Raw genomic sequence first — 24,824 nt, forward strand, 5'->3', positions numbered from 1 at the left:
TTTGATTACTGATACAATTTTCTTATTAGTAACCAGTCTCTTCATATTTTTTATTCATCATAATTTAGTTTTGGTATGTTGTCTGTTTCTAGGACATCAACCATTTCTTCTAGGTTGTCCAATTTGGTGGCATATAATTGTTCATAGATGAATCTTATGATTCCTTGTACTTCTCCTATTTCACTACTGATTTTATTTATTTGTGTCTTCTCTGTTTCTTGTTGAGTGTAGCTAAAGGTTTATCAATTTTATTTATCTTTTCAAAAAAAATCTCATAGTTTCATTGATCTTTTATATTGTCATTTTAGTTTCTATTCAATGTAGTTCCACTCTGATTTTTGGTATTACCTTCCTTCTCCTGAAAGGTGAATTTCCCTCTTAGGACAGCTTTCACTGCATCCTATAAGTTTTGATATGTTGGTTTTCCATTTCCATTTCTCTCAAGATACTTTTTGATTTCTCTTTGGAGTTCTTCTTTGACCCATTGATTGTTCAATGGCATGTTGTTTAAACTTTATATATTTGTACATTTAACAGATTTCTTTATGTAATTGAATAGGTAGTTTTATATAATTATAGTTAAAGAAAGAGGACTTATATGATTTCAATCTTTTAAAATTTATTAAGACTTATACTGTGGCTTAATATTATCTATCCTGGAAAATGTTGTGTGCATCTGAAAATTTTGTTGAACTTGGATAAAATGTCCTGCATATTTCTGTTAAGTCCTTCTGTTCTAATGTATCTTTTAGGTCCAAGGTTTCTTAACTGATTTTCTGCCTGTGCTATCCATTGATGTAAGTGGAGATCTAAGTCCCTTTCTATTATTGTGATACTGTCTACTTCACCCTTTAGGTCTTTGATTATTTGTTTTATACATTTAGGTGCTTCTATATTAGGTGCATAAATATTTTCAAGTGTTGTATTCTCTTGTTGAATTGATCCCTTTATTACTATGTGATGCACTGTATTTTTTCTTTTTCTAGTCTTTGTTTAACAGTTTACTTTTTCTGATGTAATTATAACTACAGCATTATTTTGGTTTCCATTTTTCCATACCTTTCCTTTCATTCTGTGTGTCCTTATCCCTGAAGTGAGTCTGTTATTTTCTAGTTGTTTTCTACTTCTCTTTGATTCTGAATGACAACTTTGCCAGGTAAAATATTCTTGATTGGAAGTTTTGTTTTATCCCTTCAGCCCTTTCAATGTATTGTGACATACCCTTCTGGCCTGCAATGTTTCTGATAAAATATCTGCTGACTGTCCTATAGGTTTTCCCTTCTATGTAACAGGTTATTGTTCTCTTGCTATTTTTAAGATTCTCTGCTTTTAATGTATTAGTTTTAATGTGTATTGATGTGGGTGGGTCTCTTTGGGTTCTTATTTGGAAATCTCTGGGATTCCTGGATCTGGATATCTATATATTCCCCCAGGTTAGAGAAAATTTTTATATTTAAGTAATTTTTCTGCTCTTCTTTCTCTCTACTCCTTCTGGGACATATATAATGTGAATCTTAGTCTGCTTGATGTTGCCCCATAAGTCCCCTAAGCTATGTTCATTTTCATTTCTTCTTCATTTTACTATTTTTATTGGGTGAGTTCCACGACACTTTGAATTTACTGGTCCTTTCCCCTGCTTCATCTAGTCTGCTTTTGAGCTTCTCTAATGTATTTTTCAGTTTAGTTATTGTATTTTATAGCTTAGTGACTTCTTTTAGTCTTATAAAATATTTTAGCGTTATAAAAAAAGATTTGTAAAACACAACCTGTTTTATAAAAGTCACAAAGCAGCAGGCTTTGTGTCATCAAGCATTGGAGGATTTATAATCAATATCAAATTCCAATTCTCTCTTTTTAAAAATTACTTTAAGAAACTACCTCCTTCATAAGTCACATCTGTTTGCATGTGTCAACTCTCCTATATTGACTAAAGTCACTCCTACTATTTTCTAATCTTAAGCATCATGCCAGTTAGAAAGGTCTCTTCTCAATGTCTTGCATATTATTACATCACTCTATTTAATAATGGTACTCATTGAAATAAAATATTACACATGATAACTTCAGCGATAATTTAATTGAATACCTATCAAGCAATATTAGAGATTCACATGAGGCTAGCTTTAATGTGTTAACTCAAAAGAAGAAAAATAGTTATAATAATAAACTTATTATTGTAAATGTAAACACAACATGATTTACAATAAATGATATAAAAATAACAGAAATGAAATCTGAAAGTCAAAGTATAAATAAGTTTTATATTTTAACAAAAAACTCTAAGAACAATTACAGTTATTGATTTTCCTCTGTGATTTTCAAATCAGTCAACCTTTAGAATGATTACTTATATTTTTAACATCTTTTTTTAAGTATATTTTATTGATTATGTTTTTACACTAGTCTCAACTTTTCCCCTTCACTCCCCTCTAACAAATACCCTTCTTCCCTCCAGTAATCCCACCCCCCTTAGTTCATGTCCATGGGTTGTGCATACAAGTTCTTTGGCTTCTCACTTTCCTAAATTATTCTTAACTTCCCCCTGTCTATTTTGTACAAATCAATTATGCTTCTTAATCCTTGCATCATTCCCCCATTTCTCCCCCTTCCCCCTCCCAGCTGAGAAATGATTCCCATACCTATGATTCTATTCCTATTCTGGTTTGCTTAGTTGGATTTTGTTTCTATGTTTTAGATTTAGTTGTCGATAGTTGTGAGTTTGTTGTCATTTTAATGTTTGTAGTTTTGATCCTCTTTTCCTTAAATAAGTCCCTTTAACATTTTACATAATAATGGCTTAGTGATGATGAACTCCTTTAGCTTTACCTTGCCTGGGAAGCACTTTACCTGCCCTTCCATTTTAAATGATAGCTTTGCTGGATAGAGTAATCTTTGTGGTAGGTCCTTGCTTTTCATCACATTGAATACTTCTTGCCAGTTCCTTCTTGCCTGCAAAGTTTCCTTTGAGAAATTAATTGATAGTCTTATAGGCACACTTTTGTAGGTAACTCTGCTTTTCTCTTGCTGCTTTCATGATTCTCACTTTATCTTTAACCTTTGGCATTTTAATTATAATGTGTCTTGGTGAGGTCCTCCTTGAGTCTAGCTTGTTTGGGACTCTCTGTGCTTCCTGGACTTGTATGTCTATTTCCTTCCCCAAATTTGGGAAGTTTTCCTTCATTACTTTTTTACGTAAGCTTTCAATTTCTTGCTCTTCCTCTTCTCCTTCTGGCACCCCTGTGATTTGGATGTTGGTATGTTTAAAGTTGTCCCAGAGGCTTCTAAGCCTCTCCTCATTTTTTTTCAATTCTTCTTTTCTCATTCTGTACTGGTTGACAATTTTTTCTTCCCTATGTTCCAAATCATTGATTTGAACCCCAGTTTCCTTCCCTTCACCATTGGTTTTGTGTGGATTTTCCTTTGTTTCATTTAGCATAGCCTTCACTTCTACCCTTACACATTTGCTGTACTTAAGCATATCTATCAAGCATATGAGCATCTTTATCACCAGTGTTTTGAACTCTATGACTGTTAGGTTGGCTATCTCCTTATCGATTAGTTCCCCCAATGGAATTTTGATCTGTTTACTCTTTTGGGCCAAACTTCTCTGTCTCCTCATCTTGACAGGCTCCTGATTTGTTTGTCTCTGTGTCTTAGGTAGAGCTGTCACACCTGTTATGTTGTAAGGGGCAGAGCCTTAGGTATTCATCAGTACAGAAAATGTGTTTCACCACGTTGTGGTGCTGTCTGTGGGGAAGGATCTGAGGGGGAACAATGCCACTTGCTCAGCACTTGCCCCTTTTCCAGGCACCTCTCCCACTTCTGTATGGGACTGGAACCTCTCTAGCTGTTGCCCTGGCTGTCGTTCCCAGAGTGGGTAGGCCTATGGATGTTCTAGAACCATGGGAGTCCTTTAAACAAGTGGACTCTACAGAGATACTGGTGGTTTCTTCCTCTGCCTCAACCCGCACTGGTTTGCACAGTCAGAAGCAATGAGGCTTGATTTTCCCCAGTACTGGAACCATAAGCTGTGTGGTCTGGTCTGGTGCTGGGAGTGCTCCCCAGGTGTCCCTCCCTACTTTTTATAATGTGTGACTGTGCTTCCCATTGGCCTGCTGCTGCCGCCATCACACTGTGTCCTCTCCCTCCTGGTTCTGCCCTTTCTTAGTTGTGGAGGGAGATGCAGCATGTCTGTCTAGGCCTCCATCTTGGCCAGAAGTCTCAACATCTTTTTATTAACTTCCCCTTCTCCTTTCTGTTCTATTTAAAAAACTAGTTTTCCTTAGAGGACATTGCTTTCTATGATGCACTCTCAAGGGGTCATATTTTCTCTGCAATACTCTTCAGAGCACTGGGCTGGGAGGTGAGGTAAATGCTCTCTTTGCTGTTTATTGCTGCTTCCGTAAGTTTAGTCGCCTATCCTCTTTAAAAAACCTCTGCTTTAAAGTCAGGCCTGACTGCCCACCAAGTTTCCTACTGGCAGTCATTTATACCTCTATATTCACTACCCTCATTCTTTGAAGATTTAACATCTAGTTATTGACACCTTCCTTCCATAGAAATCTGAATATCTTTGGTGATGTCAGCATCAACACAGACAGTATTGTTCCAATAATTTTGCTTCTTGGTTTGATAACCTTGTTTACTCTGATAATCTAGCTACTGACCATGCATACTTCAGCCAACCACTCCATATCACATTGCATCACATCATCACCCAAAACCTCGTTCCTTTCACCATAGCAATTGTACATATCCCACTCTTCAACCGCCACCTTCTATTTTCTGTCTCACTTCTTTTAGTACCTAGGTTTCAGGAAAGACATCTACTCTATTGATTCTAGCAGCTTCCAAAACTCCCTCTACCTTCTCTTTACCCACCCTTGTCCTCATTCTTTTCTCACCAAAATTAGATATTATGGCTCTGTGTACACATTCCCAATATATTTCTTCTTTTTCTCCTTTAACAGAGCACCAACTCTGGTTAAATCCTTCATCTAGTTACTTTTTTCTGTATTTGAGCAGCACATACTATCTAGGAAGCAAATATAGAGACCCCCAATCCCATATAAACCATCTGAATTTTTATCTCTTGGCTTCTCCTACAAATTTGCTAACACCCACACATAGTTTTCCCATGTGGAAAAATGAATGGCACATGCATTTTTTAAGATTCTCTCATCTAAACTTTGTGAGCATCCTCAACATCTTTTTAACATATCCCATGTCATATATCCAGGATCATACATATCACCACCTTTGTTACCATAGCAGTTAGCTAGTTATTAATTAGAAAGAAAGCAAAGAGAATTAGACATTGAGTTTAAGAAACGAGATCATAAACTCATTTGCTCCGCCAGAAAGCTAAAGCATTTACAGACTCATTCACACACTCCAGGGGGCTGCCACTGGAAAGACTTAATCATTAATCCTCCAAGCGCAGGAAATCTCCCCAGGAGCCCTGCCTGTCCTCCAGTACCTAGATTGTTGTTGTTATTGTTGTTGTTGGTGGTGGTGGTGAGTGTGTGTGAGTGTGTGTGTGTGTGTGTGTGTGTGTGTGTGCCTGCACGCATGCGCATGCACGCAGGGGGAAGTGCTTAACCATTGAGGCCTGTCAGTGTAACTAGTGGGTGAACCAATCATAAGCCTATGAAAGCTTGGGAAGTTGATTGATTATTTTTAAAAAGCTCCTGGTTATAAACCCAGAGAGGGAAAGAAGCTCTCTCTCTTTCTCAGTGACCCACGCTTGCTCCATTTGTTCATCCATTCTCTCACACCTGGGAAAACATGCAACCATGTAGTCTGGTAGCCACGTGGAGCTGCAGCAGAACATGTGGGCTCCAAAGGATACTAGCTTTGTTTTGCCCTTGCAGAAGACATTTTGTTTGTTTGTTTTTTGTTTTTTGTTGTTTTTTAATTTTCCCGTGGCAGGATGGACAAAGGTGGGGCATTGGAGACCCAGGGGCAGACTTCCACCTGAATAAGCCTTCCCACCAGACTACACCTCCTATACAGGTCCCTAGAATGTTTTCCTTGCAATTCCATGAATGAGCCTGATTTCCATGAGCAATACCTTCACCATCAATTTGTCCAGCCACAATCCACTCTCATTTAGATTATTGCAATAGTTTTCTTTCGTGTCTTTTTCCCACATAGTCTATTTTTTGTTCTGCAGACAGATTGATCATGTAAAAAAATCTATACAAGAGCATCTTTGTTCTACTTAAATACTCCAAGGCTTTAATCTCACTCAAACCAGAAGTGCTAAAAATGGTCTATAAGATCCTCCAGGACCTGATCTGATTGATGCTCTCTCCACCCTGGTCCTAGTCAATACTTCATTGCTGCCTCTCAAAGCTCCTCTTGTAACTCTGCTACTTAAAATGTGCTCACTGACCAGTACTACTGATGTCACCAGAGATCTTGTTATAACTTCTGACACCTAATCCCCACAGCACAACCACTACACCAGAATCTATATTTTGAAAATATTACCAAGCACATCAAAGTTTGAAAAGCTGGAATGTAGGTATTCCTTGTGTAAGGACAAGTACCAATAACAAATAAGGGATTTAGTTCCCTCAGTTGAAAATAACAGAAGAGATTTCTCTCTCCTTTTACTTATAACATTTACCTTAAAAAAAACTTGAAAATGTAATTGCTTTCCATGTCTCTTTGAAATGTATATGAATCTTTTTAGTAACTAAAGAAGGTTTTTGTTAGTATGCTGACCTTCAAATGTCTTTCTCAAGGGCCTAAGAGCTGTCTTTTTGAAATGTAAATATAATGAAGCTAGTGTCCTTATCACACAGTTTCTGTGAAAGGATAGAAACCTAACTTCAGTGGGTATCTTGCTCCGAGTTGCAAAACTACCTAATGTCAAAAATATAGAAGTTTATTTTCTCTCTGGATAAAGCCAATAAGTTAACACAAATGGCCACTGGCAGTACTAGGTAAAGTTAGGATGAACTATGTATAACAAAAGGAGCTATCAAGTCCTCTCACGTGAGGACTGTTGTTTATCTTGAAAACACATAATGCAATAAATTGTATTCACTTTGCTATATATGGCGGTGAGATTCCCGTTGGTCTTTGCCATCTGTTAACGGGTTACTTGTCTATGATGCAACATCACATTCTTGCTTCATGCTCATTTAATTATTCACGTGTTTTGTTTCTCTACTACCTTCGTGGAGGGAATTTCTGGGTTTGGAGATTTTTGTATTAATTATATTTTGCCAACATTTGGAAATTAAGTGGAAAGCATTCATTCATCTACAAAAATCTAAAGCATCCTTTGCTCAAACTACTTTTAGGCACACTGGCATCCTTTAATTTCAATAAATATTCTAAACACTTTACTGTTTTCTCTGTAAGAAAACTCATTTCTCAAATGAGTCTTACTGACAGAGTAGGCAGTTAGGCATGAGCAGAGCAGGAAGGATAGGCCAGGTACAGAATGTTACCAGGGTAGAAAGTCCCACGTGCCCTGCAACAGGAAAAGCTGGGTAAGCAAGTTTCATTGGTTAGAACCTTATCTTTAGGGTGATGCTTCCCTCCCTAGTATTCTGCTAGCCACTTAAGATTTATATCACTAGTCATGCAGTTTAGACTCCCTTAGAGGAGGAACAGGGGACCAGAGAATAGCCTCAAAGGACTCCCACAGAAGCCCTTGAACAACCACTCCCTTAATCATTAAGCCCTCAGGACAATGAGGTTCTGACTCACAGCAAAAAATCTTAGAAACAAAGCCTTGGGTTTGTTGGCCGCAGAGACAGAATTTTGGTCAAATTAGAGATGACATTTAGGCCTCAGTTGTGTTTCAGCTCCAGGCCCAGAAAAGCAGCAAAACCAGATGAAGCAACTTCATGACTGACACCAGGGCCAGAGGCAATGACTAATGAGTCCCTGCCAAAGGAACCAGTCAGCAGACACCATGACCCCAAAAGAACACACCTGGAAAGCTGATGAATATTCTATTGCATATACTCCCCTGAGTCCTCCCCTAAAATCCCCTCCTTTGAAAAACAGATTAAAGTCCTCCAGGCAAAGAATCCAGTGTGGGCTCTCTACCTGGAGCAGGCCCACACCTTTACCCTCCCCCTTCACTCTTCAGGTGAGCTCTCTTGGGAGCATGCCTGTGCCTTTCCTTCTCTTTTTCCCTTGAGCACATACCTTTGCATTCCTTCTCCTAAGCTCTAAAAGCCCTTCTTTGGCCTCTGTAACTTGGTTCCTGAGTCCACACAGCCCAGCTGGCTCACTTCTTCTAACTCTGTGACTTTCTAATACTTCTATTTGTATGTGAATTCTCGGCTCTGAACTCTTCCTTAGCTAAAATCAAGATCTGAGGTCTAACTCCACCCCACTATCAATATTACTTACTTAAGAAAATTTTCAACTTACTGAAGATATTTTCTTCACTGTTCTGCTTATAAAAGCCCTGTCTATCCCTTTACTTCTAAATTCCTTTTGCTCCTAATATCTAAAATAATATAAATATTTGTTTTTCAATCATAAAAATGTAAACTCTGAGGGCAGAGATAATCTCTATATTGTCTTTATCTCGTCTTTATCTCTTTTTTTTTTTTTTAGTATATTTTATTGATTATATTGTTACAATAGTTCCAATTTTTTTTTCCCCTTTGCTCCCCTCTGCCCAGCACCCCCCTTCCCCAACAATCCCCTCTCCAAGTCCATGCCCATGGGTCGTACATACAAGCTCTCCCGCCTCACCCTTTCATATATTCTTCTTCTTCTTTTTTTAAAATTAATTAATTAATTAGTTAAATATTTTAACAATAAAAAATAACAATTCCTCCCTCTCAGACTTAAGACCCTTTACAATCTTATAAAGGACAATGGATGAAGGTCTCGAGCTCCTCTAGCTGCTTCAAGCTGGACATGGTCGTCGTCCTACCTACCCGTGGGTCAAGAAATCCCTAATAAGAGTGGGGATGTGGAGGGGAGGGTGGCCTTCCCACAAGGGGAAGGATCGTGCAGACTCCAGGTTGGTTGGCTGTCTCTGGACAACGGCATGCTTGGTTTGACAGGCTGGCATCCTTGTTGTATTCTGGGGGCAACAGGGTTAAAGGACATCATTTAATCCGTAACCACTAGATGACAAAAGACAGGTATTAATTTTTCAATGTCCCACATTAGGGAAAAGAAGGGCTTCTTTGGAGGAAGGTGTGCCAGGTACATCTCACCTGTCCAAAACCCTTTTGCCCATTATACTTATTTTGGACTGAGGGAAATATTTTAGGTTTCCCCCATCTCAGGCCTCTGGGCTTTTTCTGTCCAAGCCATTAGGATAGAAAAGAGAAACCAGTTTTAAAGTGAAGCCCACAGACCACCCCGTTCTTCACCAACCCAGCCACTTAGTTCAGCCAAACCATTGAGTCTCAGGAGGCAGCAATGCAGACAGGATTAAGTGAGGCCTATGCATACAGATAATCACTCAGGTAATGAGATTGTAGGCTTATGCCCTTTGAAAACAGAAAACACATGTTAATTTATGTAACATAACCCACATACAAGTCTCTAAATCTGTAGGACTGTCTTATCGGAAGGAAAATCCTTGTCCTTCTAATATTCACTGAACTTGCATTTCTATTCTTTATATTTTTATTCCCCCCCCACTAAAAAATTTTCTGTTTGTTTGTTTTTCCACTACAGTTGTCTCACTTTTTTTTTCCCCCTCTTGCTTCCCTGCACCCTGCCCCCCCCACAGTCAGTCCCCACCCAGTTGTCCATGTCCATGGGTCATTCATACATGTTCTTTGACTAGACCCTTCCCCTTCTTACCCCTTCTCTCCCTCCCATCTCCCCCTTTGTTACTGTTAGTTTATTCCTTGTTTACATACCTCTGGTTCAATTTTGCTCATTTGTTTGTGTTGTTCATTAGTTTCCTGTAACAGGTGACAGCATAAGGTAATTTTCTTTTGTTGCCTGGCTTATTTCGCTAAGCATAATTCTCTCTAGTTCCAATCATGTTGTTGCAAATGGTAGAAGTTCCTTCTTTCTTTCAGTACTTATTCATTGTCATTTTCCCCCTTTGTACTCGTGTTCCTCTCTGTCTCTATGTTTCTTCATCTTCTTAAAGCAGACCCTTTAGCATCTCTTGCAATGCTGGTTTGGTGGAGATGTATTCTTTTAGCCTTCTTTTGTCTTGGAAACTCCTTATTTCACCTTCCATTTTGAATGAAAGCCTTGCTGGGTAGAGTATTCTTGGTTGTAGGCCTTTGTTTTTCATTGCTTGGAATATTTTTTGCCATTCCCTTCTGGCTTGTAGTGTTTCTGCTGAGAAATCTGATGATAGCCTTATTGGAGCTCCCTTGTATGTTATTAGTTGTTTCTCTCTTGCTGCTTTTAGGATTCTCTCTTTGTCTTTGAATGTTGGCATTTTAATTATGATGTGTCTTGAAGTGGGCCTGTTGGGGTTCATCTTCATTGGGACCCTCTGTGCTTCCTGGACTTGCGTGACTCTTTCTCTCGTCATGTTAGGAAAGTTTTCTGTCATTAGTTTTTCAAAGAGGTTTTCTATCCCTTGCTCTTCTTCTTCTCCTTCTGGAATTCCTATGATACGGATATTATTACGTTTCATGTTGTCCTGCAGCTGTCTTAGAACCTCTTCAGTCTTGTTCAGTCTTTTTTCATTTTGTTGCATTGTCTGGGAGTTTTTGTGTAGGTTGTCCTCCAGCTCGCTGATCCGATCTTCTGCTTCCTCTAGCCTGCTTTTAATTCCTTCTACTGTGTTCTTCAATTCAGAGATCGTATTTTTCATTTCCTCCTGGCTCTTATTGATAGCTTCTATGTCCTTTTTCATGCTCACGTAATTTTCTGTGAGTTCCTTGTAGTTTTTCTGGAGTTCTTTGAAGTTTCCGCTGAGCTCATTCAGCTTCTCCATAATCCATGTTTTGAATTCCATATCTGATAGTTCGCTCCCCTCTATTTCATTTAGCACTCTTTCTGGGGATTCTACCTTTCCTTTTGATGGGAGGTTGTTTCTCTGTCTCCCCATTTTTTTGACTCCTATTGTTTGTTGGTGCTTCTTGGAATGATCTGCACTTCCTGGATCTGCCTCTGGTGGCGTCAGATCATGTACCAGTCTGGCCCTAGGCAGCCTGTTGGAGACTTCCAGGGATCTACTGCTGTTGTCTGTCTTCTTTGATTGTTAATCTATTCAATCTGTGATTAGCTGTCAGGCTTAAGGACTGTGGGTGTGGCAGCTTAATTCCTGCAGGCAGGGCTTTTGCTTCCCCTCAGGCTGACGCCACTTGGAGGGGAATGGTCTACCCGCAGTACTGGGGATGAGTCAGCACTGGGACCCAGTCAGCTGCTCCTCCAGTTCTCCCCTCAAAGCCACCGTGCCAAATTCTCCCCAAGTGTCTCCAGTCCTCTCTGCCTTCCCTCTGCTTGAGCCCAGGGTAAGTGGTGGCCAAAATATTTTCGTATGTGATCCACTTAAGAGCTCTTTTTCTCCTGCTGTTTCTCTCCGGCTAGCAAGAAAGCCTGTGGCTTTTCGCTTTTCACAGCTGATACTATTTTACTTTCCACTCTGTCGCTGTAGGCTGGGAAGCCCAGCTGGGGGTTTAGACCCTGCCCTTCTCAGGGGGAATCCCCGGCTGCTGAGCTGTTTCTCAGCCCCTTCAGCTGCCACCCGTGGGAGCCCAGCCAGCCCTTCCACGTCTCCGCACTCCCTACCGGTCACGTTGTGATGTAGCGGCCTTTTCTGTCTCTCCGTGGTTATAAGACTTCTCTCCAGCTGGTGTTCGGTTCGTTATTCCAGATGATTTCTCCAAAATTACATTGTAAATCCAGACTAGTTCTAGGAGGAAGTTAGTGTAGCTTCCACTTACTCCTCCGCCATCTTGTTTCTCCTCGTCTTTATCTCTTATCTCTCCCAGTTCCTAGTACAATATCCTTTATAACTGTGAAATGAGTATTTTTAGACTAAATTAGGGAGTTGTCATTCACATGAATGTGTTAATGATCCCAAACAAATGCTTAAAAACATTTAGGTTTTTACTTCAAAAAATAAAATTATAAAATTAATTAACCTAGAGTGTACATTATGGTGATTTTAATAACCGCTACTACTTAAATAATTATTGTGAAGTAAAATATTATAAGGAATTGAAACCTATTTTTTCTTGTTCTCCTTTCAAAATTCTGTTCATGAATCTTCCTTTTGTCTCCTTTTCTGTTCAAGATTCCACGTCTTACTGTCTTGATTGCTCTGATGACCTCAATCAAAAGGCAATTACCTAGTGAGGGTGGAAGGCAATTATTCCTATCAAGTAGCAAATTCTACACACCTGAATAGACAGCTGCAGTTGTTTCCAGGATGACATTATTACCACGAAATTTGACTGTGGAAATTTGTGAGGCATGTAAAAATCTATGATAAGTTGTTGATTTATTTGCAAGCTATTTATGAAAGTTAATTTCTGCTAAAAGCTGTATTTCTAAAAGGCAAAGTACATAAGGGAGAGAATTGAATTTGATGAAATGAGAAGGTTTACTCAAATTTCTACATTAGATTTACAAATCAAAGTGAATTTTAAGCTAATTTTACTAGCCTAAGAAAATCTTACAGAAATTTCATCAAAATATATATTTATAAATCTTCTAAAATTCTGAAACATGCAATGTTTCCACCCATGGTGGAAAATGAGATCAGTCATAAAAATGTCAATTTATTTTCACACTTCAGCATTGTCATACTAATGTCTTTCAGCATAAAGTACATTAAAATTAATCCTTGAACAATACAAAGATTAAAGGTGCTGACTCCCACTCAATCAATAATCTGATTCATTTTGGCTCCTCCCAAATTAGTCGTCTCTTAGTACCTGAGGAATTGTTACAGAAACTCCTGAAGATAACAAAATTCACAGATGCTCAAGTACCCTATGCAAAATGGCATAGATAAATGCACATAATCTTTCCTCTGCATCCACAGACTCCCAGCTGTAGGTGGAAAACATACAGGAATTTGTTGAAAAAAAATAAATCGATGTATAAGTGAACCTGTGCAGTTCAAACCTGTGTCATTCAAATATCAACTGTATTTACAATATTGAGCATACTATAATTAATTTTTTATATGGGAACAGCTCCGTTTGGGGGGTTTCTAAAGTAGCTACTTTTAATAGTAAAAAAAAGCAGGTGGTTATGCTCATGAATTCTGTTTCATTTTTACAGCTTCCTTCAGCAATGAGGCTATATAGCGTACGATCTTCTTCTCCCTCCCAATTTCCTTGGTAACGTCTTCTTTTTTATGTTTGTGTGTTTGTTTTTAATGATTTTAGAGAGAGAGAGAGAGAGAGAGAGGGAAGGGGAGAGACAGAGAGAGAAAGGCATTGATGTGAAAGAGAAATATCAATCAGCTGTCTCCCATTTTCTCCCCTACTGGGTAATTGGACTCACAACCTAAGTATGCCCTGACCAGAGGAAGAACCCACAACCCTTTGGTGTACAGATGATGCTCCAACCAACTGAGCCACCTGGGCAGAGCACCTTGGTAACTTCTTTAAGGTGAATTTAGAGCTTTGGTAATTGAATTATTATCAACTTTTTTCACTATCAGAAATTATGCCCTAATTACTTATTTCATTTATGTTTTTCAATGCCACATAATTTCTATTAAGGGATTTGAATTATTTTTATTCACCTCAGTATCCCCAGAGCTTAAAACAGTGCCCAGCACATATATTTCTTCTATAAATATTTATTAGAAGAAAAATTTCAATGAATAATGTACAGCTTGGATAATGCCCTGAATGAAAAGGAAAGGTTTCCCTATCCTGCTTTTGAATGCTCTTTCTGATGGAAAAAATCTTTCTAATGAAAGAAGAGCCCTGTTGTCCGTACATATTTTCCAGAAACTGCATTTCTTTAATAGTGCAAATTGGAGCAGTGCTGCTCTTATATGGACCAAAAAAAATGGCAAAAAAGCTGATATTTGCCCAATCTTTTGTCCTCATGAGGGTAATATGCAAGTTGGAAATGGAAAATACATTCAAAATTTTATTCCAAATTGGAGGGGAAAAACCCTCTGTCTTGCCTATATTTTCTTATGTAACCACAAGGCCTGACAGTTCCCAGTTAAGGAGCAATTTATTTTAAGCTAACTTTGCTTGCTTTCAATACATCAGATATTCAACAAGGTACTTTTTCACGGTTATTTTAGTTAATCTTCTCCACAACTCAATGATATAAACATTACAGCTCTTTTTTTCAGACAAGTGTTCTGAGGCTTAGGACAGTTCTATATGTTGTTCAAGTTCTGAAGGTGCCAGGATTTGAACTCTAAAAGCTTGCTCTTTTTTTCAACACTAGGGTCTTTTTAGTAGATAGGGAATCATACATGTGAACTGTTATAATTTATTGCCATTAACAGTGAAATGCCTTGTTTTGTACTTCAAGCTAAATTTTCTAAAATGTCAGGCACGCTGAAAAAAATTATATTTATCTAAAAGCTGTGACAGACATAGTTGATATATCCGTTTGGAAACAACTTGTTCCCCGTATTTTTAAACTTACTTTTTTTCCCAAATACTTTTTCACTGAAGTAATTTTATTTCTGTTGAAGGGGCCTAGGTGAATGGTCATTCAACATTCACTGTAGAGGGTCTTTGAGCCAAACCAAGGCAAGAGTAGATCGAATCATGGTTTCACATTTATAATTAGAGAATTTAATTAAATCACCTCTAACAATCTTTGAGTACTACACATGTTTTCCTAGCATCTTGTATTTACCCTGACTGTAATACTTATCCCACTTTATTTTAATTATCTGTCTCCTTCATTAGACTGTGAGTGTCTTGTGGGAACGGTCTCCACCTTGCTAACTACCACATATTTGGTGAAGATTACTATACTTAATGCATAACATTGCTGAATATTTATTGAAATAATAAAATTAATTAACACATCTCTATGAGTTATACAAAGAAACAATACCTTGGTGTGTAAGAATAACAAGAAGTTACGCAATTGCTTTATTGTCAAGGAAAATATCACAAGAGAAATATCTTGAAACAAGAATTGCCAACTCATTGCCAACTTAAATTTCTCCAGAAATTTACATCACATCCTTCATTGAGCTTCCCCTCATTTCACTTCCACTGAACAACTCAATCTACTGTAAGTATAACATCCTAATTAAAAACTGACAGCCATGGCTGGGTAGCTCAGTTGGTTAGAGTGTTGACCCCATACAACAAGTGTGCAGGTCTGATCCTGGTCAGGGCACATACAGAAAGCAACCAATGAAGGCATAAATGGCTGGAACAACAAACTGATATTTCTTTCTCTCTCAACTCATTAAATAAAAACAATTAAAACTCAGCACCTACCATTCATTAGATGTAGTCCATGTAAGTCTGGTTAGGTTTATCCCTAATTTCATTGCTCTCAGGATCAGTATTTAACACTTCAGCCCTACGAGGCTAAAATGACTAATTGGTCCTTCTAGGTGCAGGATGGTTTCAACATTCATTTGGCGTTAAAGGATAAAAGTGGAAGTGACCACTTAATTCATAAATGAAAAATGGCAATAACTTGTAAAACGTTTTTATAATGATATAAAATAAACCTTTCAACCTCTGACAAATTCAGTTTGTTTTATTATCCTTTCAATCAACCAACAATATACTCTAAGCTCTAGAAAATGAGAGATGCCATGCAAGGTGACATGATCTATTTATATCTCCAGAGGGTACAATTCATATTGACTTCAGTTTGAAAAGCATCCCTGGGGCTGTGCAGTAGAGCTGTGCTGATATGGAAGGTAATGTTGGCAAGATCTCTGCTTTCTCCATAGTTGATGAGATTTTTTGAGAAATAGGAGGAGGGAAAGTAGAAATAAACTTTGTTGTTCATTTACTTTGGTATTTGCTTAGTGGCAGGCACTGTATTATATAGACACCATATTTCTTATCATGTATATATTCTACTCTTTTTATATTTGAGGACATTGAGTTTTAGAAGAAATAAGAGAACTGCCATAACTAGCTAAGGGGCAAAGCATATGTTAACCTATATGATTTGTCTATTTCCAAAACCTTTTCACAGTTCACATATGTAATTTTGGAATGATAAAAGGTCTTGCAGGTTGTGTAATTGGATATGAGCTTTGTGTGGAGGCAATAGGAAGGACATAAGTTTTATTCAGGATCAGGACACAATTATGTAGATACCTCAGAAAAATCACTAGCAGAGTAAGTAGTGCAGGTATTCGGTGAAATTTACTGAAGAGGCCAAGAAGCCTTAAAATGGCTGTCAATAGCACGAGTACCTTCAGGAGAAAGGAATCCGGAGGAATTCATTCTAAAGGCAGTTGATGTGGCTCTAAACCTCAGGGCATCAAGTTAGTTCCACTAATCAGAAATCATTGTCTATATCATAAGCTTCCAATAAGAAAATTAATTATGGCTGAAAATCAAATAATCCAATCAAATGTCCTCTATAAGAAAAAATCAGAGAGAAAAGCAGAAATGTATGAATGTCTAAAGTCTAATTAGAAGAATATGCAGAACCCCCAGAACTATTTGAATGCTAATAAAAGGATCATTGCATCCTTTCTTAGGACTGCTAGCATCCTCCAACCAAAAAAGTGCAAACTTTTTTGGCATTCCTTGCTAGATCCATATTTTAAAAGGCAATGAAAAGAAGGGTGAGATATTTAGAAAATCTTTCATAGTGCTCTTGTTGTGTTGTTAGTTACTATGTGAGGAATTGCAGACATGCAAATAATCTTTTCCATTCATAGCTGGTAAATACTTACAATATGAACTGCCCTTTTGACCCAGCAGCTGAGCTTTTAACACAACTGCTCTTTTCAGATCTATAATCACTTGATGTCATCTTGAGATTGTCTTTTCTTGCCTATGGATCTAGTTAAACAAACAAACAAAACACTCTTCACACAATTTTCTTTTTGTACAAAGATGAGCGCTATACATTTTTAAAGTTGTTTCCAGCTAGATTTTTTAATATTTTTTTCTTTACATTCAGAAAAAAAGAACTTATTTATTTTGAGTAATGCATTCCATTCCAATAGGCTTCTTTCAATAGTATTTCCTCATATTTTCACTGAAGTCATATAGAAATTGCAAGTGTAATCTTGGATTAAACTTTACAAAATTGACTTTTCTAGCAGTATTGTAGCAGCAGAAATACAAGAGCAGGGCGCCAGATATTTGAAAACCCTGAAAAGTTCAATCTTTAAATCATTTATGGACCAAGGCTATAGTTTCATATATCTAAAAAGAAAAAATGTCCATACCAGCATTACTCAAAGTTTACCTGGGTAACTTCTCAAAGATCATGGTTTAAACACTAAGGTTTCCTAGTATGCTACCACAATTGAATATGTCTCATTCCCCTCAGTTGAATGCATCTCACCAATATGAAAATATTACAATCTATTAAATCTGACAATCCTTAGTCTAGGTTTTAGTATTAAAAGAATACGATTTATAACATGAATTTGTTGAAGATTAAAAGTAATAAATAAAAATTCTACTTGTGGCACTATGATTTTTTTTAAAAACTGGAAATCGTCTTTGTCCTCAGAGTACTTATTACATAATAAACAGAGATTGTTCAACTCAACCTTTTATCTTTCTAGAAAATATTAAAGGAGCATATAATAGAAGGAATAGTTGAGTATTTCATCTCAACAGTAGGAATAACAAAGACAGTTAAGACCCATTTACAAATAAAACAAACTTTAACGCTTAATAAAGTATCTTCCAGGCATTTCTCAGAAAAACACTAACGTTAAGTTGACTTTATTTATACTATGAATAGTGTTTTGTTGTATAATAAGTGTAGATTGACATATTCACTCATGTCATTATTTTACACTTAGAATTTGTACCCTGGCTATAAACACTGTCTAATAAAAATATTTTTTAATCATCTGTACATTCAAGAAAATTTTAATCTTTGCCTGTTAAACCTATGACTGTGTTTAATCACATTGCATATTATCATTCTGAAGTTAGATTAGGTCTACCTAATATGAAGATGATTTATTGAAAAAATAGAAATATAATCAAACTACTATTTTACACATTAGACCAATTTTTTAACTTGAAAAAATTTAATAATTTTAAAAAGTAATTCATGAAACATTTTCTCTGTTGCGATAATAGTATTTAGAGTCAACACACACTTGTCATTACATTTCTAGGTTGGATACATAAATAATTAGGTCAGTCTCTGCCTCTTGGGATTCAAAATCGCATTTAAGCACATACTTTCAATAAAATATAGCAAATATAATATAGGACAAATATTAAATGTTCATTTTTCCATACAAAGGAGCATATAATATAAAAAATCAGTCATCACTAAGGGCTGGTAATCAAGCTCTTCAACAAATTTTTAAAAATATAGCCCTGATTTGTAGCATGGTCAGTTTTCATAATACTCCCACCATGTTTGACTTTAAGCTTCCAATGTGATGTCATTGAACTTGGAGTGAGAAAGATATGCACACAAAAATGTGAAATCAGATATGTGTCAACTCCAGAATACCATTGTCTATGGTCCATGTTGCCTGGTTTTGTTTTAATGGAACTCAGTCTTAAAAATATATATTGGCAAAATCAAGAGCAGGATTAAGTGACTATTTCTATTTGGATAATCATGTCTGTGGATCTCAGTTTCTTACTTGTAATATTCTTTTGATGTCCCTTTATCATCCTAGAGTGTTGAAGAATTATGTAATTGACTACAATGAAAAGAGCTAATTGCACAACTATTTGTTAATTACTTAACATTTCAGTGGTGCTGAATATCACAGAATTTACCTTTTCCCGCACTTTGTTGACAATCCATGAGAGTAAGTATTTTTAGGATCATAAGCATGAGATGTCAATTTTATTTGATTTAAAATAATAGTATAGTTCATACATTTATAACATGGAGTCAAAGACAATTAAAAACCATTGACAATACCATCTTTTAATAGCTACCTTTCTCTGTTAAAATAAAATTAAATATCCTTAACCTGGTTATGCCTTTGATAGTCTACATTAGTCTTCTCTGTCACTCCATGCCAAACACAGAGACCTTGAAGACATCAGGTTTACACTAGTCTCAGGGTTTTGGACACTCCTCTGTGTGCCTAGAACACTTTCTCTTGAATATTCACACTTACTCCCTCCCAAGCCTTGTTTCTGTGCTCAAATATCACCTTAATAAAAAAGATACTCTCAAAATACAACTCCACCAATAGCCAACCTCTGTATCCTACTCTCTTTTTCTTTTTAGTACTTATCTACTCCACAGCATACTCTATATGTATTTGTTTATTGCTGTATTTCTTTGAAAAATTAAGAATTTTGTTTTTCTTTGGACTCCATCTCCAAGTCACAGTGCTTAGAAAACTTTCGAACACCAGTCAGGAAGTCACTAAGCACGTACACACAAGCACAAATGCACATACACACTTTTTTAGTAGGGGCAGAGGAAGGGCATCCCCTGCATGCATCCAGTTGAAACTCTTAGAGGGTACGGTCAGACAACTTAAATTGAATATATTTACACAGTGACACTCAGATTATAAATATGAGTACTTCTTATTATTCTTTTAGTGTTTGTTCAGTAGGAGCTAATGCTTTATAGCAAAGATAATATGTAACAGCTTTCATGGTCCATGGTGGGAAGGGGAAAGGAGGCAGAATTTCTCTCCAAAAATTAGCTAATTAACACCAACATACTTGGGATCAATAGAGGTCCTTTCCTTTTGTTATTTGTTAAGAGAAGATCCAGTTATTTGCATTGAATTGCTTTCTAGCTCAACAGCCTGGTTTTTGGCTTCCCAAAAGTGGTGGATTTGTGAGAGATATTTTGACATTTATTTTATGCACAGCCAAAAATCAATTTATTCTATACAGAGAAATTGCTTTTGGCAGAGTAGTTGAAATTATAAATACAAGTATTTTTCCTTGAAGATGGAGAGGTCTCTTGCTGTATTACTTATACCAACACTATAAACATTTTTATAAGCGAGCCATAAATTACACGAGGTGAGGCAAAGTATGTTTACAATTGTTTGTATGGAAAATAATACAATAATCAATAATACAAGACTAAATTCTGTGTTTCAGACACTCACAATTGTATATCTACTTTTGTCTCACCCTGCATATAGACTTAATTGTCAGTCAGTAAAGACTTATATAAGAAAAACATTAGACTTCAAAATAGAATTACTTATATTTTATCTTGCTGAATGCCTAAGTAATAATTTGTCATATTATCAGTTACCCTTTATTATACCAGAATATTTGTGATTAAGTCTCTTATTTTGGGGTTGGTATTCTGCTGTGCTTTTCTTTGCTTCCTTTAAAGTTATAGCTTCCCTATTAATATTTGACTCTAAATATTTTCACCAAGATGCTTTGATGTACATTAATTTGCCTACAGAAAAACAGCAGAGTCAGATGCTTCTCTGACTACTAAGTTCTCACTTTAAAGAGCAGTAAAATAAAAGGATAACAAGGTGCAAACAGATAAGCTATATCATTAACCTTGGACTCCATCTACCTCTTTAATTTATAATTAAGTCATAAAGGCAAATATGCAATTTGTTGTTGATGGCTACTTGCTAATCTACTTTAGGAAATAAAAACAATTCAATTAGTTATACCCATCCTGCTCTGATTACTTGTTGATAATCTAATTCAAATTTAAACATATTATCTAAAGAAAGGAACAACAATGGTACAACCTAATTTATGGGTTAAAACAATAATAAAATATTGATTATTCTACAAAAGAAGAAACTAATAGAAATGCATTATGATGTTCTGCTGTAAAACTGGATTGTGTTCATGCTCACTCTAAAACGGTGACCTTGGGAATTTTATGACTTCTTCAAGGCTCAATTTCTTCCTTTGTAAAACATTATTACAAGAGCATTGATTTCATAGATTCAATATGGGGATTATGTACGATGGAATATAAACAATTATTAGCACAGTAGCTGGCACACCATACTCTATAAAATAAGTTAGATGGTGCAACTGATGGAGGCAGGAGTGAGAGTGAAATAGTGAAGTGGATTGCAGTGCTAAATATTATTTATTCTATAAAAGCAGGCTTGATAATTACCTACTAGAGTGAAGGCTCATTGGAAATTACAGGTTTTGAGTAAATTGAAGACAGGATCTTTCTATATATTCTATAAATTGTTACAGTAGTTGTGGCTGGTATACAGAACATATTCAATACATGTTGATGGCATTCTGAGGGAAGAAACTGTCCATCCGTCATTGTTTCTCCCGTGTCCCTCATCAATGTACAGAACAATGCCTTAGTCAGAATTCTGTTATAATGTTCTAAAAGGAGTATGAAAATTTTATGGCATTTTATCTATCACAGGAAAATCTTAAACATTTATGAGACATTTTAATATAATAAAACTTGAAATTTTTCAAATTATAATATTTAATAATTCTATTTCTCTAATAATGTGTTTTTATTGTGGTATGCTTTTTAAATTATCAAAGTAGTACAAAGTAACACATCTAGTCAGGCCCAGAGGTCAGAGTCAAGGTCTATACTTGGGAAATAATTATCTTATGCAACATTCAAATTAAGATAGTATATGTTCTTAATTTCCATCACATGTGGAGTCTAAAGACGTGTGAAACTGGTGTCCCACAGTTTACAATGTGACTGTGGTCCTTAGCATAGTGATTTGTAAACAGCTCACTGCCTGAGGATCTAGAAACCTAGCAAAGGCAAACATTCTAATTCTTTGGGCTCTGAACTACAGGAATAGGGATGATTTAAAATAGAAACGTTCAAATGAAAAGGGTCCCCTCGATGGAACTTCTCCTTAGCTCATCCCCAAGGCACACAAAAGCCTGGAACTATGCTGAAAAGAGCAGATGCTTCTTTTTTTCTACTTATGTGATATTTGGCTTCTCCAACTGACAATTATAACCACATATTGTGTATATCTCAATATAAATTGTAGAAAAACATTTATATTACCAATACACATTTATTAAAAGTTTAACATGTATTATTAAATAAAGCAAACTGTTTGCTTTGAGCATAACAATAGAATTTATTAAGGATAATGAAAGATAATACCTACTTATTAAAGTTTAGATAAGCTCTGTAAGATGTATAGGTTAATATCCAGACACAAAATTGGGCAATATGCTTACTTTCTATTACCATATACTGTGGTTCAGAAACTTCTAAGATTAGATTGTTAAAGGAGAATGCATAAAACTGCTGATTCATTACTTTTCTAATAATAAACTATGATGAGTAAGTATAAATGATTATCATGAAACAGAGAGAGCAATAGCTGTAATGAACACAGAAGGGATACATTTCCAAAATAGCATGTGCCATATGTATGCACAAAACCAATTATACAAGTAATGTACATATCACTCATGCCATGTTTTGCAAATCAGCAAACATTTTAAAGTTCTCCCTAATAAGAAGTTTGCTGATTCTTGCCTAGGGAAAATTAAGAAACATCTGAGTAGTACATTCTGGAGAAATTTACAGCTGTTTCTCTCTCTCTCTTTCTCTCTCTCTCTCATCTCTTTAATCGTCAAGAAAAATATTTGTAAAGAAATTGCATTTAGAAGCTGTTTGCTCCATAGCTCATGTAACATATGAGAGCATACTTTCATGGCTCCAGCAATATTTATCTGGCCTGACAGTTTTTCATGAAGAAAAGAACAGGCATATTCATTTAATTACTACATGTTGATTCTTAGCATTGTTTTCCTCCACTGTTTTAACTGAGCTAGTTCTTTTATAAACTCTAAAGGAACTTGCTATGTTTTATAAATTTGGACAAATAAAACAAGATTATGGTTTGTGAACTGAATTTAAATTTTAACTGTCTTAGTAAATTCTAAGATACAACCAAAGCAGAGTTTACTTCTTCTTCCTATAATCCCCCCCCCCTCTCTTTATATATATATATACTTTTATCAAGATATTCATTATCTTTTCATTAGTATCTGCTTATAATGTATTTTGCAGGCTAGGCATTGAACAAGTACACACCTCTAATAATGATGATATCCCTGGCAAACACCGTGTAATACCTAGGAATTTAATAAATGTTTAAGAGGGAATAGATATCATTGTCACACACACAAATATTGCCGTAAATTATTTTCTGAGTGTTATGTGGGATGATGTGTGATAATATCAAGCATCTGGCTTAGAATACAGTAAGTGCTCAATAAATGATAATAGACTTTTGTGTGTATACAAAATATACTTTGTATATTTGAATATACTTTCTAAAGACAAGTTATTAGTCTTCCCCATTATCATTTTTCTTCTATTAATTAGCCACATTGTTCTCAAAAATTAACTTCCATTTTAGGTTGACTTGTTAGGTCATTTTAGTACACTATTATCTATACTTGATTGCGGCAATTGCCTCTCTAAGCAATTCACTGAGTTCACTCACTTCTTTCATTACTAAAGTGCTTTCTGTCCTTGTTCTACCCAAACTTGTTTATTTAATAAAGCTCTTATTTCCTTCATCAGGTCCACCTTTCTATATAAAATAAAACTACCAATATATATTGATTCATTATCTGTTTACATATAAACTTAACTCCAACTTAAAAAAATCTGACCAGAATAATATTTGTTATAGTGACATTTGAAAATAATGACTAAAAACTGTTTCTGAATAAAAGTATTAACTATTACTGGAAATGTCAGGTATATTAATTTCAATAAATAAGAATTGCAAGTAATCAAATGATAGACAATGAAATAATTCAGTATTACTGAAATCAGAAACTACATTAAAGAGAATCAGAGAATTGGTATATTATTCAGGACTACAGACAATGCTATTACTATGGAAATTGGCTCTCTCTCTCTTGCTCCCTCTCTCTCCCTACCTCTCCCACTCCGAGGTGTGTCCAGAAGGTATTTAGCCGTGTAATATGAAAAATAGAAACATTTACTGAAGAAGACACAAGAAACATTGTACATAAGACAATGATGCCTCAGTCCCCTTCAAAGTAGGCACCTTGGGACCTCACACAGTTCTCCCAGTCGCCATCAGCTGCCCTGTCATATTTTTCTGAATCTCATTCACGGTCTGAAATCTCTTTCCTTTAAAGGTGATTTTAGTTTGGGGAAAAGCCAGAAGTCACAGGGCACCAAATCTGGGCTGTCAGGGGTGCAGAGTCACCTGGGTGATTTGATGTTTCACCAGAAACCTCTGCACAAGATGCATGAGTGGGCCCATTGTTGTGATGAAGCTGCCAATTACCAGTAGCCTATAGCTGCAGCCTTCTAATCATTAAAATAGTTTCCACAGAGAAAAGTTCAGGCTTACCTCAAAATCTGATGCAGATTTGTTGCTCTACTCCCTCAGTCATTTTTTAATGTGATGGTCATACAGTACATATGCTCACCTAATGGTGTCTATGCTCCCACTGACTAGTACAGTGAAATCGTCATTGTTCACACACGCACATTCCAGTCCACTCTCCTTGGCTGCCAGTTTGCATTGATAACTGTAAACCATTCTATTAACAATGGCTGATGGCTGGACATTTTTGAGACAGACCACATGTATATAAAATTATTTATAAATAACATTTATAATGATTCAAATAACACATTACCATATCGCATGTTCAAAATAGTAACTAATTTGTGCAGAATTCCAAAAATATATGTAGATATGCTGCTTTTTAAGAATGTGGATCATACTTCAGTGTGGTTGGAGCATAATGATTTTGTAAGAATGTTACAGAGTGGGGGTGTCCAAAAATCCCCAGAGCCTG

This window comes from Furipterus horrens, unplaced genomic scaffold (assembly GCF_987537825.1).
Source record: "Furipterus horrens unplaced genomic scaffold, mFurHor1.1.pri manual_scaffold_2, whole genome shotgun sequence".
In the NCBI taxonomy this organism is placed as follows: domain Eukaryota; kingdom Metazoa; phylum Chordata; class Mammalia; order Chiroptera; family Furipteridae; genus Furipterus; species Furipterus horrens.